General features: G+C 42.3%; 1 long non-coding RNA gene across 1 annotated transcript; it reads left to right on the forward strand.

Annotated features, from left to right (window-relative positions):
• Positions 1-959: 959 nt before the first annotated feature.
• On the forward strand, positions 960-2,500 carry 1700074H08Rik (RIKEN cDNA 1700074H08 gene). Its single transcript, NR_138420.1, has 3 exons — positions 960-1,197; positions 1,634-1,677; positions 2,236-2,500. It is a non-coding gene; the product is annotated as an RIKEN cDNA 1700074H08 gene (long non-coding RNA).
• The last annotated feature ends 5,354 nt before the right edge of the window (positions 2,501-7,854 follow it).

Below are 7,854 nucleotides of genomic sequence, written 5' to 3' on the forward strand. Positions count from 1 at the left end.
GAAAAAGTGAGTGAGCCTAGTTAAAGAACTCGAGTTAGCCAGACTTGACGTTTAGCTAAACTCTGGAGTTAACCGGACTGCAAGAAGGCTGAGGTTAACCTAAAAATAACAGGAAAGGCTAGGCATTCGGTCGCCCATACCAAAAGAGCAGTGGCAAATCCTAAAAATGGGGGATATATAAACTTTGACCAAAATGCTAGATTTTTCCTCTATTCCATTCTGGGCAATGGAAGTGACTCCAACAGAATGCCTGCCCTTTACTAGGCCTCTAGCTCAGCTAATCACTTGTTAGCATTGCAATAACAGCTACTAGATGGTTCAATAACCACCTATGGAACACCTACTAATTTCTAGGCATGGTGATAGGTATCTTAGGTACAATATAGTACTCATTAACGTCCAAATAGATACCATTCTCAATTCACCACTGAAGAACCAAACCTCAAAAACTTCAAGTCATTTGCCCACATAAGTGACAAAGCTAAGATTTGAGGACAGCTCCTCTGGGCTCTTTCCATTTTTCTGTTACACCCTATAAAGAACAGAGTTGTCTCCTTTAACCCCAGCACTTGGGAGGCAGAGGCAGGTGGATTTCTGAGTTCGAGGCCAGCCTGGCCTACAAAGTGAGTTCTAGTACAGCCAGAGCTACAGAAACCCTGTCTCAAAAAACCAAGGGAAAAAAAAAAAAAAAAAAAGGAACAGAGTTGTGTCCAGGGAAGGGGTGAAGGGGTGTGGTGGTAGCGTCTGAGAGACAGATGAGTACCTTGACCTTTGAAGCCTTTCCCAACAGACTCTGTTTTTCTGAGAAAGTGATCATGGGATTTGGTAGTTTGCCTGTGGGCTTAGTAGCCAGCTTTGACTAAATAGGCTCAGAAGAAAATGCTCATCAGTCAAGTTTATGATCCTCATTATGATGCAATCAGAACGCTGGTGTCAAACATGATTGCCTGGGAAACTGCAGACTAGCAACATACAGAACCAAGAACATGGACTGTCATGAACATCTTTCCAATTTTCCTTTTTAATATTTTCTGTATTTTAATTTTATGCACGAAGATGAAATGATGGTTATCACGCAAGATATCAATGAACAAAAGAAATGCTGACAAGTGCTTACTGAAGACAGCTTGTGCAAGCCAGGATGCTTTGTTTGGATTTACAATGTGCTTCCCTTAAAGGGGAGAAAGTGGTTATCATGTATCCATGGCTCTGGCCTGACACACCAAAGGTCACTTTGAAACTTATTTTAAAATAGTAACTTTCTATATTCCAGCATAAATTCCCTCCCAAAATTACTACCACACGATAGTAAATGTTAAAGACTAGTTATGGGTTGCCCTGCTCAACTAGTTATTAATATACAGTTAACAAAGCTGAAGACTTAACAAGAAAGGAAGGGAAAAGTGAACATTTGGCTGCCATCCTTCAATACTGGCCTGAGGCTCAGTATCAGCTGAGGGATACTCCAAATCACTGTGTCTATATACTAAATAGTTCTCGCTTTAAAAAGTAGTGACCACGTATGAAATAGTGTGGGACCTTAATATTTTTTTGGTTTATTTTTTTATGATTCGTGTATTTGGAATGAAACAAAAATTGCTTTATTAACTTCTTGACAATCATTTAAAAACAGAAGCCACGACCTATTTTATTCATAAAGCACTGTGATAACTGCAGGTAAGCCAGATATAGTTTGTGATTAGCCCTAATCCGCACATTCAGAGAATTTCCTGAAAATGTTTTTTTAATCTGTTTTTTTTTCTGTGTCTGTCTCCACCCCACCCCTGTGTGTGTGTGTGTGTGTGTGTGTGTGTGTGTGTGTGTGAGAGAGAGAGAGAGAGAGAGAGAGAGAGAGAGAGAGAGAGATTGACTTCAAGCACACTGTATGCTTACACATGGAGGTCACAGGACAAATCATGCCCTTGCCTTCCACCTTGTTCGAGGCAGGGTCTCTGGTTATTCACTACCGCATATGCCTGGCTATTGAGCCTGAAACTTTTGAGGATGCGCCTGCTTCTGCCTCTTCTCTCACTCTGCGAGTACTGAGCTTACTGACCTGGATCTGGCTCCTGCTTCCAGCTTTTGTGAACCTGAGGATCTGAACTGGGGTCCCTCACACTTGCACTTTAACTACTGAGCCTCCCCCCACCCTGTTCCAGAATGGTTTTTGGTCTCTTCTTCCCACAAACAGAAGATCAGAGCAGCAAATAATCTCTCTTTCATGTCACTCCACAGGCTGAGTCAAAGCGCACTTGTGGCTTCAGTAGTCAGATGTTCCCACTTCAGCTCCTGTGGCAAAGCAGCAAGGCAGTCTGGGAACGTCTTGTCACTGTAGCTAAAAGATCTAGAACTGGTGACACAAACCACAACCTCAGTGTCCTGGAGAGGCCTCTGATCCCTCTGTTGGCTGACCAGACACCCTACCACCCTCCATGTCTCTCCAGCCTTTTCCAAATTGTCTGAGATGCTCGGCATTATTTCAATAAATCTCCTTTCTGTTTAAATCAGCCAGAGTTAGAGTCAGCTACAGTGAGAACTCTCTATGGTTACATCTCTGTGTTAAGTCAAAACAGCCCCTGGCGTTATTTTATCCCATACACAGGCACCGGGAGGCTATGCACACGGCATTTTAAGTAAGGCTCAGCTGGTAAGAATGCTTGCTACACAAGCAGAAGGACCTGAGTTCAAACCCCCATCACCTGTGTGAAAAGCCAGGTATCAAGGCCACTTCCTCCTGTATCCCCAGGACTGAGGGACTGGGAGGGAGGCAGGAGGATTGCTGGGGCTTGAAGTCTGGCTCTGGGTTCAGTGAGACACCCTGTCTCAACAGAATAAGGAAGAGAGTAACAGCTTGTTCATCTGTGCACACACCACATACATACATATAAATAATAAAATAACAAAAATTTAAAAAGAGTAGTCTATCTTTAAAAAAGACAAAACAAAACAAAATAGACTTAGAGGGTAAAGGTATTTGCCAACGAAGCTGACAGGTTTGATCTCCAGGTTGGTTCCACATGGTCAAAGCAGTCGTCTAACCCCTGTACATGTACGGACACATTCACACGCATATACATACATGGCCACACTAACTGTGATTTTTAAAACTTAAAACAAAAAAAAACGTGCTTATGTTTTGTTTTATTTGGTCTTTGTGAAATCCACAGAAGTAATGTGGAAATGGCGTGAACTCTGTAGAAGGGGAGTCATACAGAAGGCATTACTGTATGCTACCTGGCCATTCCACCCCATCCCTACCAGACACCCAGAGGCTTCTTTCCCTTGCAAGAAGGACTGACTCATCTAATGGATGGAAGAACTCAGGCAGGTAGGTGTGACCCAGGCCCTCCCCCTCCTTGGGAGCTCCCTGCCACCTGGGAAGCTGCCAGCATCAGCCTTCTCCATCCGAAAGATGCCTGACCTGGTCTCCCTGCGTCTGAAGGACGAGCCTGTCACTCTGACGCTTGGCATCAGGAAGGCTGTGGTTTTTATCTTCACTCTTAGCAGCAATAAAGGCAATAATTTAGTCCCATTACAAGTTTTGTTTCAGAACTTGACAGAACTGTTCCTTTAAGGCTTAACTCTAATAGATTCATGAAAATTGCTCCACGTACATGTTTTGTTTATTTAGCATATTTTCTTCTCTCTGTCTAGACCCAATCAAAGCAGAAAACACACAGCTATTTAAACAGAAAAGTTCAATACAAAGTATGAACAAGGGGCTGGAGAGATGGCTCAGTGGTTAAAAGCACAGACTGTTCTTCCAGAGGGTCCTGAGTTCAATTCCTAGCACCCACATGGTGGCTCACAACCATATGTAATGGGGATCCGATGCCCTCTTTTGTGTCCGAAGACAGCAACAGTGTACTCACATACATAAAATAAATAAATAAATCTTTTTTAAAGAAAGGAATGAACTAAATAAGAGGCTTAAATTAATTGAGGAGGGGATAGACCAAGAAGTAAAGAGAACTTTAGAGGATGTAGAAATAGCAGATCTGAGAAACAGCAGCTATCCCTGAGTGAGACAACCAACAGAAGAGGATTCGTCTACCACAGGCTAAGCTGAGCTCAGGGTGCAGGAGAGCCTGGCTAGACCTCACTGAAAGACACAGATGTCACTGTGGTGTCCTGTTTTCTGGAATTTGCTGGAAGCACATCCACTAAGTTGCAAGGGAAAGTGGCTGGGACTCACTGGTGGCAGAAAAATATGAAATTGCTGAAGGCTGGGAGGCAGTGCAAGAAAAGGCAGCCACCTGCCTCAAGTGCCACCATCCCAGCCGGCCTGCTCTGAGCCCCTGGGAAGCCGTTTCTCTTGTAATGTCTTTCTAACCTGTCACTACTGACCTAAAGTGTAAAACTGTGATGCCCCTGAAAGAAAAACACCTTTTAAGTTTCCAGAATTCCTTTTTTTAAGCTAACCATGTCACAGAGTAAGTCTAGAGTCATGAGGCAATACGTCCATGCTAATCTTTGCTTGATAGTACTTTATCAGGCAATATTACGAATTGGGAATCAAATTATTCATACGTTTTATTATATTTCTTTTTCTGACTCCTTCCCACCCCTCTCGAAACTAACTCCTGTAGAAACATGGATTTTCTCTTACTTTTAAGTGCTAAGTGTGTATGGATAGGGGTTTTGAGCAAGGATGGACCCTCCTGAAGAAAAACAAATCACCAGAGGGAGACATTCTGGAAACAGGAAATAGTAGTACATTTGTGTGGTTACATCTTAAATGTTCCCTCCCCCCCAGGGCTTTGTGTTAAAGGTTTGGTTCCCAGTGAAGTGGTGTGACTTTCCAGGGGCGGGTGTCAGTGGGAGGTGTTCAGGTCAAGAGAGAAATACCCTGGAAGGACACAGTAGTACCCAAGACCTCCCTCTTTCCCTCCTTCAGTTCCCAAAGAAGATCACTGTTGCTCCAGCACACTTGTGACTCATGCACCCATCGTACACAGGAACCTCAGCATGGCAGCCAAGTCTAAGACCCGAGTCCAGTTCCTGGAACACGAATGGTATAGGAAAGGACTGAAGCCCAGAGGCTGTTCCCTCACTTCCGCACACACACCATACTGTGTGCACCCACACAGGAATAAATTAATGTCAAAAAATTAGTTTCTAGTCAAAAGAGTATTGACCAACATACCAGTAAATAGGACCACCAACTCAAGTTAACCAGCAGTCAATTGGCTTTCAGAAGGGCCATAATAAAAGCCCATTCCTAGCAGAGACTCCTTTGATTATTCAACCCCTGTGGAGCCTTCAGGCATAGACTTCCACACACAGGAGGCTGCTAAAGTGAACTAATTTTCTTCAGAGTATCACTGAAAGACAACTTAGCACGTTTACTCTATTTCTCTTGTAATGTTCTGTCTTCAGCCACTAACGTGGATAAAGTCAGAAACGTCTTCTTGTTTCCCACATGGAACTTTTGAACTTGACAAACAACAGACCTCTGTAAAGATTTACTAATGTGATAAATGATGAGTGCCATCTGTTCCGGAAAGCCTTAACTAGCCAGCTGGGTTAAATACACTTCCTTTGAACTTCTACTGTCCTCTGGGCATGCTTCTTTGTACAGCAGTTGAGCTATACGGTCATTGATAGTTGCGCTACTTGAAAAATACCTTTAATGCCCGCTTCTACCATTGCAAGGCTCTCGGGGACAGCGTAAGGAAGGACAAGTTATAACACTTGAGAGAGAAGTAGTGTTAGAGATGAGACTGAGTTGTTGGTGGGCATGCGCAGGGTATCGAGTTTTCAGCTCACTTCCCATTAAGAATTCTCCCAGGGCCTGTGGAAGGAAGATTATCTCCCATGGAACCTTGTGCCTACTTTGGAGCTTAGCAATAAGCCTGAAAAACTATTGGGCCATCAGGCAGTAAGAAGGCCTAAAGCTCCCTCACATTGGGTAACATAGAAGGATTGACTCTAGGAGCTTTTTGGGAAACCTAGTTGGTCAGCTTGAAGGGTTTTGTTGCAAAACAAAACAAAACAATGAATATTTGATTGAGTGCTGTTGTGAGGCAGCTGAGGGTAGATTACTAAGTAGGGCAGCAAATGATAGATATAGTGAGTCTTACCATTTTATGAATTAGGATGAAGAGCCAATACACAAGACTGAACCCCTCTGCTAATGAAATATCAACAGAAAGCTCCATAGAGCCCATCTTACCAAGTAGACAGCTGAAAAAGGAGGAGGAGGAGGGAGGAGGAGAAGAAGAAGAAGAAGAAGAAGAAGAAGAAGAAGAAGAAGAAGAAGAAGAAGAAGAAGAAGAAGAAGAAGCTCTATTGTAAAATTAAACATTTAATTGACTACATTCTTAAAGCAGACAAGACAGAAATCCCTTTCTTGGGTGAACCTGAAGGTCCCGGCTCTACTCTTTCCTACACGTGACCTGAGGTAGAAACCAGAAAGCTCAGATTTTGTACAGAAAAAGTCATCATTTATCATTGTGTTATTGAATGAAACCTAGCCCTCCGCCCCGTTCTCCCCCTTTCCCCAACTTCTATGCTTGATTACATCCTCCTTGGGGACAGAGTCTGTATTTTCCTTCTTTGTCCTGTGTTTAGAGCACATGGGAGTCACAAACAGAAGCTACAGGTATAGTTTTACAGTTTGGGGTAACTACACTAAAAACCAAAAATGTCAATAATGTATTTATTTAACCCAAGATAACCAAAATGTTATCATTACAATATGTAACTAATTTTAAGTGGTTGAGATATTTAACCATCACAGCCCACTCCCGCTCTGTGTGTGTGTGTGTGTGTATACATCAAGTTTTCGAGATCTGGAATGGCTTTTACAGCACATCTCACGTAATTAATGGTTGGCATATTAACAGCATAGGTCTTATGCAGTTTCTGCCACAGAACAAAGGGTAACGCAAAGGGTGAATTTACAATACTGAACCTTATTATTACATCTCCCGGATCCTTAGCAAGTTTCATTTTCCTTTCAGAGTAGGGCACTACAACAGAGCTTACTCCCTTTGATGAATGACATGTAAAGTGCTTAACCAACAATGTTTCTCACTGAAGTTTAGAACATCTTTTGGTATTTATTTATTTATTTATTTATTTATTTATTTAGGTTTCTCGAGACAGAGTTTCTGTCTCGAGCCCTGGCTGTCCTGGAACTCACCATGTAAACCAGGCTGGCCTCGAACTCAGAAATCCGCCTGCCTCTGCCTCCCAAGTGCCAAGTGCTGGAATTAAAGGTGTGCACCACCACTGCCTGCAGAACATCTTTTTTTTTTTTTTTTTTTTTTGGTTTTTCGAGACAGGGTTTCTGTGTATAGCCCTGGCTGTCCTGTCACTTTGTAGACCAGGCTGGCCTCGAACTCAGAAATCTGCCTGCCTCTGCCTCCCCAGTGCTGGGATTAAAGGCGTGCGCTACCACGCCCGGCCCTGAACATCTTAATAGATAGAACATAGCTATTAACTGTTAACAAGTCATAACCAGGGTATTGGCCTTTATGCTTTGAAGAAAAATTCAAGTCTTAACTGAATAAAAGGTATTTCCAGAACTTTGTTCTTTGGACATGTGACTACCAAACAGTTGTAAATTTCCATTTTTACCCTTCAATTTTAAATTGTGACACAACCTGTAAATGTCTAGAACACCGTGAAGGACTTCTGTTGAACTACTCAAAAAATTTTTTTTGAGTTAGAAATTTTTTATGTTTTATTTATATTTATAAAGGAAGGAAAAGAAGAAAAAGGAAGAAAGAGAGAAAGAAAGAAAGAAAGAAAGAAAGAAAGAAAGAAAGAAAGAAAGAAAATCACAAAAAAATCCCCCTACAAGAAAAAAAATCCTCCAAAACAAAACCAAGCCAAACCTTGCCTTCA

The sequence above is a fragment of the Mus musculus genome, chromosome 13 (genome assembly GCF_000001635.26).
Source record: "Mus musculus strain C57BL/6J chromosome 13, GRCm38.p6 C57BL/6J".
Classification (NCBI taxonomy): Eukaryota; Metazoa; Chordata; class Mammalia; order Rodentia; family Muridae; genus Mus; species Mus musculus.